The sequence below is a fragment of the Megalopta genalis genome, unplaced genomic scaffold, assembly GCF_051020955.1.
Source record: "Megalopta genalis isolate 19385.01 unplaced genomic scaffold, iyMegGena1_principal scaffold0024, whole genome shotgun sequence".
NCBI lineage: Eukaryota > Metazoa > Arthropoda > Insecta > Hymenoptera > Halictidae > Megalopta > Megalopta genalis.
The window spans coordinates 161136-173530 of record NW_027476094.1 but is presented as its reverse complement, the minus strand read 5'-3'; positions in this window follow the sequence as shown (position 1 = coordinate 173530).

Here is a 12395-nt window from a genome sequence, read left to right as displayed (position 1 = left end):
TAGAGATCTGCTATAGTTGCTCTTTACTCGCATTGGCTGCAGAGATCGTCAAATATGGTGTTAAGTTAATCTTAGTTACGTCATATTAGAACTAATTAGAAAAAAATTGTTACTATAGAAGCAGCTGGTCAAAATACAACTATACAAGATACAATTTATTATTAATAGTCCTATGATAAACCTAAAAAAATATTGCTTCTATTAAAGAAACTGGTCAAGATACATCAAAAAATTAAAAGTTATGTACACTTACTTAACTAAATAATAATAATAATAGTATTTATTTGCTGAAAGGAGCAAATGTCAGGTCAAACAATTTATTAATACAAAAAACACTACAATCTAATAGACCTGCAACGCATTCGAGCACACGTCGAATTTGTCAAAGCTGGCCGAGCTCGTACATGAGGTGCGACCATTCTCACCTGAGCAGGAAATGGAACTGCTCTCTGTACCGTCGCCCTCGGTTCTTTAACAGCAGCCGCAGCAAAACGTTCTCTCTTTCTCTGCACTATGCGCTGCTTGTAGTGTCTCGCGGTTCGTCTGAGTATAGGATCATCCTTGCAGACATTCAACCACTTACCTGACACTCGAGCAGCGCAAAGCAGAGATCGAGGATCCAACATGCGTAGGATCAACTGCGACACCTCCGGCGGAAGTTCGGAAATAAAATCCACCTTAGTAGGGTCGAGCGATCCCATCACATTAAGGAATTTCCTGAAGTACTCCATATTGCTGATGCAGATACAAGGCGACGAATGAGCCATTTGCCAAAATTTGGGGTATATATATATCCCTGGTCACGCTTCACGCTTCGGTGACCGTTCCGGAACAGTGATTCGACCAATCAGGAGCGAGTTCGACTGGACATACACTTTCCACATAATTCTATCGAATTGTACTTAATTTAGAAGAAACTTGCATTCAGGCATACTGTGAAATGAGAATGCAATTGTTGTAGGGTTACTGTCACTATTGGTAAAAAGTATTCTATTCGATAGAACGGACGTCTGGCTTTATAATTACTATAATTATACAGTGTCTAATAACTTATTATATTATTATAATATAGTATATATATATATATATATAAGTATAATATATTATATTACAGTATATTATTATAATAATTATAAAGGTATATATTAAATTTTATACTAACTTTGTTTGTATATATATTGTTGCGCACGGCACAAAATAACCGCCGGAAGTCGTGAGGAGACGACACGATTTATTTGTTGCACTCCACAGTCCTCATTTACAATTCTTGGAGCACGGCTCCGTTCGTCGTATAAAGTGTAGCACGGCTACGAATTTGTTACGAAGTGAAGCACGGCTTCACTTAGACTATAAAATGGAAGCACGGCTTCGTATGGGCGCAAGGGCGCAGAATAATACTGGTCTATAAGCGATAATGTTGTCGACAAAAATCCCCCGTTATCAAATTTGCGGCAGTATATACAGACACCTGGCCGATGTTCAAGGAGAAGCATCGTCAGGCGTCGAAGGCCGGTCATTGCCTCCTAAGGCAAAAACACCGCGTATACATTTCGGCCGAGGCGAGCGTTTGACGGTCGGGCCAACGCACGTCGATCGTGTTATTGTCTTGTCGCCTCGCCATTTATTCGACAAAAACGGCGAGACGGCGTACATCGAATGTCGAACGTGCGTTGACCCGCGGTCCGCGATTCGGCCGGAACATATATACAATATTATTATAATTATTATAGTAATATACTGTTTAATAACACTATATATATAAAGACAATATTAATATAAAATTATATATATTTTTATAAGATACGGAATAAAGAAATTATGTGATATAGTTTCTGACGTGTAAACAGAAGAACATCCAATATTTTGTACCGTTTGATTTATTCTTCAATCAATTTTCCACTCTTTTCTTATTCGCGTCGATCAACGTTAGAAACTTTCACAGTGACAGCAATTATTTCCATGTTAAAGTTAAAAATAATCTTCGTTTTCAACGAAGACTGTAATAATTTATTTCAACAATCGCGTTTAAGCATTCTGCTGAAATATGTTCTCCGAAGAGTGGTACAACATTCTGATGCATTTTCTACGTATTACTACTAAGGAGCTTATGTTATCCTAAATCCGTTTTGGCAGATTTCGAGGAATTGTCGGAAACACTGCCCTGGCTTCGTACCTCATATGTAGAGCAACTTTTCGCACCTGCGCGGAGCTCAGCAGTTTCCACTGCGACCCGACCACATAGAACTTGACCGGAGGTGAAACTCCTCTCCGTAAGTTGTGGTCTACGAATGTGGCTTCGGAGCTCTCAATATCACGAGTGCATGCGAGCTGGGACCGTGATACGTAGCTATACAAATTCCTTATTATTTCCGGGCGTATAATTGTAGAAATAATTTCGACAGTTCCATGTCAAACATGTGGGGATATATAGAACTGACACGGAATTATTTCGTCAAGCTTGAAAAGCCGTTCTTAGTTAGAAAGATCGTCAATGTAAAATAAATGCATCGTGGCGTATTACAGAATGAAGCTTTTGCATTTTATGCAAAACTTCTGTAACAGAAATATTAAAAATAATACGAATACTTGTCCGCTGCAAGCTCGACAAATTAAAATTTTCAGTAACATTATTTTATAAAGGGTAAAATTGGTATTTTTGAACGCGTGTCCTGATTTTGTACTATATTCTACACAATAAGCTTGAAATATTCTTCCTTTTAGACAATAAATTGGAGATGATAGAAAAAGTTGCCTCGAGCAAATCAAAATAAAATTGGTGACAAGTTCTCTTTGCTCCACGTTACGGAACAGCAAAATCTGCGTTTTTACTACTATTGAACTGATTTTTACCCATTAAAATTCACATAAACGTGCATAACAAAAATTGATTCATTATCTTTCTGTAGCAATTCAAAGATTAATTCATAATATCTTTGTAATATTGTCGCACGTTGACCAGAATGCATTTTATAGTTGACGTAAGAAATTTCGCCTTTCTTTTGCCATTTTTGTACAAAAATTCACGAAAGTTTCCTTGCTACCGCAAGCTTGTCAAAATAGAATATTCTATTGTACGCCATTCTAATACATCTGCCGCGTCTTATTGCAACAGTCTTCACCCCATTCCTATTGTCAGCATGGTTTGAAAAACCTCGCGGTATTCGTCGAAATACCTCCTCGGCTTTGATCCAAGCGTGAGCCACAATTCTTTGCACCAGCGCGGGATTAGGTAGATTCCTTCGAACCGTCACTCTCAGCTCCTCAATACCTTCACCAAGGAAACGTTCTTTCATTTTCCTCTCCGCGCGTTCTTTGTAACGCATTGCGGTTCATCCCAGGTTCGGATCCGACCTACAGACATTCGACCATTCCTGCGACACTTGAGCGGCGCCGAGAAGAGGTTCAGGATCCAAATTGCGTAGAATCAGCTGTGATACTACTGCAGGGAGTTCGGAAATGAAATCTACTATTTGCGAGCTGTCGCAGTCCAATCACGCGAAGGAAAGGCCCTGAGGCATTCCATGTTGCCGCCGTTGATTCAGAATTTCGAATGATGATTTGTTTTGTTAAAATCTCGAGAATTTTGTACGGTCATTTTGAAATAGCCATTTTCCTTGGTACATCTCTATGTGAAAACTGAGTTATTACTAGCCCAGCAACGAATTTAAATCAGCAGACAAATTAAAAGTATTTATGAATGTCAATGTATTATAGTTTTAGCTTATTAGATTTTTTAACACTATACCTACCGAGCACTAAAAGCGACGAATTTCTCTGTAAGAACGATAAAACCGAATCTATTTAGACTTCCCATAATTGTTATTACAACGAATACTCGGACTGTGAAATTCATTTAATAATTTCTTATGAAAAAGTCTCTATAACTTCAGGAATTTTAAAATACAAAATGTAAAACCGGTCATCCTGACCGGCTTGGTAGGTTTAGTTTAGAAAAAATATAATCATTCGATTTCGACTCTCTTGCAATTGATACGAACAATTTTTATTTCGCCTGAAGATCCGCAGTCTAACAATAATGTACGAGCTACAGCAAATAAATATTCGTTTATTTTCGTGTCGTCTGGAAAGTAAACGAATCATTCTATAAATTGAACATTATTGGCATTCCTGTTTCAATGGAATTTCATCTATTGCGCGGTAGAGCCCCGATAGTTGCACAAAAGCACATGAAATCTGCAAGTGACCAAGTTCCTGGAATTATCGAGGCGATCATTCAACTATACGGAATCACTCATCTCCACTATATACTATCGATGCTACTATGTTAGACAACGTAGTACCTTGTGCCACGTGTTTCCCGTAATTACACAACAGCCACCGACGTATTTTGATCACATTCAACCGAGGCGAATCACGTGCCGGTATCGAAACTGCAACTAGTGAGGTTCCAATGCAATTATGTTACAATATACAGCAGCGATTGTTTCTTTTTACACGATTCACTGCTATGTAAGAATGGAATAATAAATTATGCTGCATAAATATTGGCGATCAGTTGTTATCAATTTCGTTTATTTATCATTTGTTACTAATTCTGTTTATACTATAAGAAATATATATTATAGTGTATATTTTATTATATATATTATATAGTATAATATTATAATATTGTAATATATATAATATTTTATTATATATTATACTATACATTTTAATTATATATTTCAAGTATTATTTATTTTGTACTATATATGTTACAGTGAAACACCGAAATCTGGAGAATGTCGACTTTCACCGGTGAATGTCAACATTCACATAGTCGCTTGGTGTATGTCCGACATATTTGCTAAATACCCTTATTTCTGACTTACATCGGTAAATGTTGACATTCACCATGCATTAATGGTGAATGTTGAACATGTTGGAGATTTATATTTTCTTCTCCGTAATTCAGTTGCTATAAAACGCCACAAGGGTGACGTAACTTTTTCGCCTCTCTTTCTGAAAGGAATGACCAAGAATTTAAAATACACGGTACATTCTACATGAGAAAAGAAAATAATAGTAATAAAAAAATTACTTACTTATGTGATTCAAATCTTATTTATTGCAACAACTTAAACTATTATGACACTTTGCATTGCACAAGAGTCCCTTGCTTTTACAACTGCATTTATTTGTGGAACACTTCACACAGGTGTCTTCAACACAGGTTTTGGACCTCTACCAGAACATATCTGTGATTGTCGACACACACCGGAGAGGGTCCGAATGTACAACAATGTAATGAAATATTGGATTTTTCACCGACGTATTTGGTATCTGTTGACATTCACCGGTGAAAGTCGACATTCTCCAATTTCGGTCATTCACGGTAACATATATATAATACAATAGTATACAGAATATATTTATATTATGTATATAATACAAAATAAATAATATTTGAAGTAATTTATACCGTACCATTTACACTCTGCAGAAATAATGGTCAAAGTATTGCACTTTATGTTTTATATCCAATATTTTTTAATAATGCCTTTTGTCTATATTCCTTATAAAATATCAATTTGAACCTTGTTGCTCAGTGCAACAGTACAAACTTTTCATACAGTTTTGCATTGATTCCGAAGTGATTATCAAAAGAGGATTCATTTCGTTTCACTGATCTTGATAAAAGTTGTTGCTTCATGCGGATCAAAAGTGATGCATATTCCTGAATAAAAGTTTATACACGCGTTTCGGGCATTGCAATATATTCTGCAATGCCGAGCACAATAAAAGAATAGCTTCAGTATTGTTTCATAACTATTCCGTGCACCGTGTTGCGTGATTTAAATGTTTCCTAGTAAAAATGAAACTACACGTATTCCCTCTCTCCTTTGTGCACGAAGAGAGTAATTTACATATCTGCAGTTTCTCTCGTCGATTCATCGTTTTCAAAAACAAAAACAAACTTAGTAGAAGCATGGGATACAATATTTTATTAAATGCGCCACGTCCGTTGCACGAAATATGGAAAATGTCGAATAAAGTAGAATCGCAAATTTTCTGAATATTAACGGTAGGGTTTATGTGACTGTAATTAACTGCCTTCGTAAAATTAATTTAATTCTCTTTGCAGAAAATACGGAATCGTTATCGATTTGTAATGTTGATAGCACACATGTTAATAAAGAAGAAAATTTCGATTTATCCCGTTATATTTATTGACAACATTAAACTTTCGAATATTGATCTTTGTCACGTAAAAAAAACGAGATTTCGTGTTTTTAATTTGTAGCGCACGTCAATTCTAACTCGTTAATACTGTCAAATATTTGCGGATTCAAATATTCAATTATATATCAATAATATATTCAATTCATTTTGTTGAACCGTTCTTTCGCCAGGCTGTGATGTTGGAGAACAGAAGAAAGTGCAAAGTGCAGTTGAAACGAATAGCAAATACAGGGTGTCCCAAAAATGTCTCGCAATCCGAAAGTAGAGAATTCCTGAAGTTATTTGAAGCAACTTTTTCCTTAGCGAAGATGCAATCCGCGGCTTCGTTTACGAGTTATTAACGAAAAACAATGACCAATCAGAGGCGAAATTATTTGACGCGAGGCGGCCGAGCCAATGAGCGGAACTGGACTCCGTGCCCTCTTTGGCTGGGCCACCGCGCGCCAGCCGAGCTCGCCTCTTACTGGTCAGTGTTTTTCGTTAATAACTCGTAAACGAAGGTTCGGAGAAAATTTTCGCAAAGGAAAAAGTTGCTTCAAATGACCTCAGGAACCTCCCATATCCGGATTACGAGACATTTTCGGGACACCCTGAGAGATTCAAGATTTTGTGGGCTCGATAGTAATATATATAACTTCGATATAACTTCAAGATTTAGTAGAAAATATTATCGTTACTTTCGGGCCACTCTGTAGACACGCGAACACTCCGTTGATAGTACTGTAGGGCCATTTACACGGCAGGTGCTTTCCTTAATGTAGTTCCGGAGTAGAAACATGTCTCCGAAGGGGTGCACAGATTGTAACTCTGTAGCACGACGTGTATCGGATCTTGCTTTCATGGAGATACGGGGTTGGCCAATATCGCGACAGGATATGGTAGTTTGGTAGGTAGGGCGCAGTTTAAACTTACCCATTAGTGGCTACTAGCCGGCAATGTGTTTATAAGCAAACCGTAACGACGAGATCCTGGATTGGCGCAGTTTCCAGGAAACAGTCGTTCACCTTAATACATTTTCTGCGACGCTGCCATCGAACAAAATCTCCGCCTGCACAAATCTGGCCAACTTTCTGCGTCAACTGTTCCGTCTAGTTGCACATCAGGTTGCCCTAAACACGCTGCGATAGTATAACAAGCCACTGTCTGATAATCACATTATCATGTTCGGCCAGAATGGTCTCTCTTCCGTCACGTAGGCAACGGAACGGAAATAATACTTCGTGACAAAATTGACGCTGCTAGTAAATGTATTTGATTAACCCTTTGCACTCGAGTGGTGACTCAGAGGCACCACTAAAATTTGTTACATCACGTTTAAAGATAATGTTTATATTAACAAAGTTTAGATTAAAAAAATTATATAATATATAATAATTATATAATAATTATATAATAACAATAACTGTTGTGTGAGTTCCAAGAATCAATTTCATATGCATAAAATGCATTTTATCATATAAAATAAAAAATACTATAAGTGAGAAAAATGATTATATTTACAGTTTAAATAGTTTCGAGTGCAAAGGGTTAACATTAGATTTACGGATCCTGTCAAAATGATGGGTCTCTAATTCTTTAATTTACGATTATTTATATCGTATAGAGATACATTTACGAGTTATTTATTCAATTTATATGTTACTTGCAGCAAACGTTGCAATAATATTTGTTAAAAATCAGAACAAATATCGCATTGTTACTTTTATAAACTAATAAAACGAAGGATACAGCGAGGACGAACAAAAGTTATTTTACGCCGGTTGGAACGTGTGCTCTTATCATTAGAGCGCGGATTTTATGCATTTGTGACAAAAATGAGTAGGTCAAACGGAAAACGGAGAAGAAAAATTAAGTAAACGATACAAAAATACCGTTATTTTATTTTCAACAGAATAAAATAATTCGAAAACGAATGAAATCTCTACGTAGCTCCAGAATCTTGCAATTAATGCTTACAATTTCAATTTTTCATAAAATTTTCACACAATTTATCGTAGACGTGTAACGAGTGTGCACAATTAAAATAATTAGTGAGTTTAACAAATCCGCTCCACATAATTGCAAAAAAGAAAAGAAAAGAATTTCGTACAATTAGATCGTTGATTATTTCCGTGCCGGTTGGTTAATTATCAAATGAATTCGTATAACACGAGTAATGTTAAGTACAATTTAATTATGTAAAATTAGTTGCATCTGTGTCCGGCGAAGCGGTCAGACATAATAATCGAGTGAAACACGGCCGGAGAAATTAATTTAACGTTGTGATAATTGATAAGAATTTTGTCCGTTCGATGCATTCTATTTTCCCATTTTATCGGACGCTTTAAGAGTCGACGATTTCCGTTGGTTATTCTCCCTTCGAGTCGCCCTGAATGTTATCAGACTCTCGGCGAAATTCCACGATTTTTACGCGACCCTTAGAAGACTCTAATCTCCGTCGTTCTGTTCCTTTTTTGACTCGGTTAACGTAATTTTCCCGTATTAAAAGCCAGCGCTCATATGACCGTTAGGGGTCTCAGGGCGGCTTTCGTCGCGCTGGCGAGGCGATCTTTTTTCCTCGGGTAACAGCGGCAAACGACTTCCGCGGAATCATTTGGACTCGGTCCGTTTTACTAACAGATTCAATTAATATATCCGGCCCCTTCGGCAGCATTCAAACGAGAAACGCTTCTGTCGCAGACAGGGGGCGCGATTTCAGCCTGCAACATGACAATTCCAACGTAGCCGAGCTGGCCCGGGAAGAAGCACGGTACTTAAAGATTAGCATCATCGTCGTTCCACGTTTTCAGCGCTCGCGAATCCCCCTCGGCAGCTAATAACATCTTGATACAGTTCGGTTTCCGTTATCGAGAATGTCCATTTGCCGCATTAAAATATTTAAACGTTTAATACATTAGCGTCGAGGGAATCGGCGGAACAGACGGAGATTCAATATGGCTGACAGTGTAACGAGCGGGCTGCGGATTTTATGCGTGTGTGGCGAGAGCGATCGGCGGAATATGAAACACTAAATGCAGAGAATTTTATGCAATATTTTATTTATACGATATAAACATTCACTATCTTGAGAGCAACAAACAAGAGTTGACTAGACGTTCGTTTTCATTTTTGCGATTTTTGGTAAGTTGAAAGCAATCTAACAGTACTGTTAATCGGTTACTTGTTTGTGACGAGTATACTCGTAACCTAAATTCTTGTTATTTCTTTATGGCGAGTATACTCGTCGTAACATGAATTTTTGTGATTCCTTCATGACAAACGTACTCATCGTGACATAAATTCTTGCTATTTCTTCGTGACGAGTATACTCGTCGTGACATAAATTTTTGCTATTTCTTCGTAACGAGTATACTCGTCGTAACATAGATTATGGCCATTTCTTCATGACGAGTATACTTGTCGAAGACAACTAACTGTTTAAAGAAGGATATATACTTCGATATTTATATCATATTTGTAATTCATAGAAGTATTTAAACAAAATATGAAGAAAATCAAACATATACAGTACAATTACAATAACTTACACCTTTCAAAGGGACTGCAACGATTTATTTTACCGAACATTGATCTTCATTCGTACGCCATTTTGTTAAGCTTTTTCGCAAGCTCTTGACAGGAGGTCTCGCTAATTCAGTACTAAAAATTCAAACAATTTCCGTATTTTAAGAACTTTTGTCTTTTGCATGTTTTATTTTAACAAATAAACAATCAATTTCAATTTAAATACAAAAATGTGATATACCTTATTCGACAAACATGAAGTTAATTGTTATCCTTGAGCGTTAGATACAATACTTGACAAGTTTCATATATCCAAAGTAATATGTAATAATATTGTACAATATATTGTACACGTGATATTAATTTTGTAATAATATATTACAAAATATGTTGTTAATAAACCCGTAGGGTGTTACACAGCTTAATAAAAAAAAGAAGTTAATTACGTTCGAATATAAACAAAAAACAAAGTAATTTACTAGCACTCAGTAACTGGCCCCACCACCCTGCGCAGATTCTATAGCCTGCCGTCGAGCTCGCAAAAACGGAGTTCTACGGGTAATGAAAATCGAGAAACTCGCCAAAGTAAATTTTCTCCGTTATCAACATCATTACAAGCTAAGATAAGAAGCCGTTTCCGACGAGTGATCCTTTTCCACGTAAATTCATAGCTCATTCGAGCGCGCCCGGACTATAGATTCAATTAAGATAGGTTCGATGCTCGTGGGGGGAGAGGGGATTACGATACAAATCATTCCCTGAATGGAGAAAAATGTCTGTTCGCAGAGCGGGAGGTCTGGTATGAGGCTACGACACACGCGATCGAGGCACGTATTCGCGCGTCGGCGGCGAGTACGAACGTCAGCGGGACGACGCCGCCGGGCGGCGTGGCGCGGGGCGTCGTTCTCTTCGTCGACGACGGAGGAACCTCTCGGGTCAACGTCATGGAAACACGGGCGAGGAAGCGGAACTCTGGCAAGGGTAAGTCTTACTTTTATCTTCTTTCCACATCTCCCACCCTCGCGATCTCGCTCGCCCATCTTCTTCGACCAATCCTCGGTACTCGCGTACGACGCCACGTTTTCCCATCGCTTTTCGCGTCCTCCTTCGCGGATTGCTGTCTCCGTCCCCTTCGCCCAGCCCCTTCTCGCACCACCCTCGCTCCGAGGATCCAGGCCACCGTGGAAATTTCCACCTCCGGAAGGGTTCCGCTTCCTTCGTTAAGAGGATTCTGGGAAATGCGTCCTTGATTCCGGGTTTGCTATTAGCCGACCGTGGAATATAGGATTGTACATTTATTAGTCGAAACTGTAGTAAATTCTACCTAATTGACGCACAGATTATGCACAAAAATGGGCAATTTGGGAGAGGAGATATGATTATTAAATACGATAATTATTACGATTATTAATTTCGATTATTACGATTATTAAACACGAGTAATAAAAGATCTTGTGGCTTGTTTTTACAATTGTTTACTATAAAAACGAGCCACGATGCTCGAATAATCGTATCTCCTCTTCCTAAATTGTCCATTTTCATTTCGAAGCTGAGGGACAATTGGAGAGAATTTACTGTACCTCATGCGCAATTATTTCTTCATAATTACGCAATTATTTCTTCGTACGGTACAATTATTTCTTTATAGAGTTAACCAATAGATTGAAATAACAATTGGATTCCTTTTATGACATGTTATACATAATTTAATCACTCAAATAAAAAAAGTTAAAAAGGTATGGTTTCTGTTTTAAATTTCTCTTTACCATTTCAACCAATTTTAATTTATGAAAATATTGTTTCGGCGATTGTCTGCTAAATTGAGCCTCTTAACGTTTCAATGTCATTACATTTTCCACGCATTAAAAAGTGTCCGTACATCCCCTCTACCCCTACGCCTGTACCTCTACCTCTACCTCTACCTCTACCCTTGCGCCAGGTACCTCTACCACTACCTCAACGCCTGTACATCTACCTCTACCTCTATCTCCACCACTACCTCTACCACTACGCATGTACCTCCACCTCAACTTCTACCTCTACGCATGTGCCGCCACCTCTAACTCTACCTCAACCTCTACCTCTACGCATGTGCCTCCACCTCTACCTCTACCTCTACATTTACGCTTACAACTCGACTTCTACCTCTACGTCTGTCCCACTACCTCTACCTCTACCCTTACCTCTACGCTTGAACCTCTACCTCTTCCTCTACGCATGAACCTCTACCTCTACCTCTATATCTACGCCTGCAATTCTCCCTCTAGCTCTACTTCTACCTCTACGTCTGTACATATACCTCTACTTCTACCCCTGTACCACTACCTCTACCTCTACGCCTGTACCTCTACCTCTACCTCTACGCATGTACCTCTAACTCTACCTCGACGCATTTACCTCAAATGCTACCTCTACGCATGTACCTGTACCTCTACCGCTACGTATGTACCTCTATCTCTATCTCTACCTCCACCTGTTACCTCCCTCCACCTTTCCAACCTCCATCTTTACGTTGTTTCACTTCGTTTCGCATTCATCATTTATGTTGTTTTACGTGTTTTACCTTGCTTTACGTTATTTCACCTTGTCTCACGTTGTTGTTTATAACAGTTTTATGTTCTTCTGCGTTGTTATGCTTTGTTTTTAGGTTGTTTTATATTGTTTTACGTTGCTTTACGTTGCATCAAGTTGCTTTACTTTGTCACGCA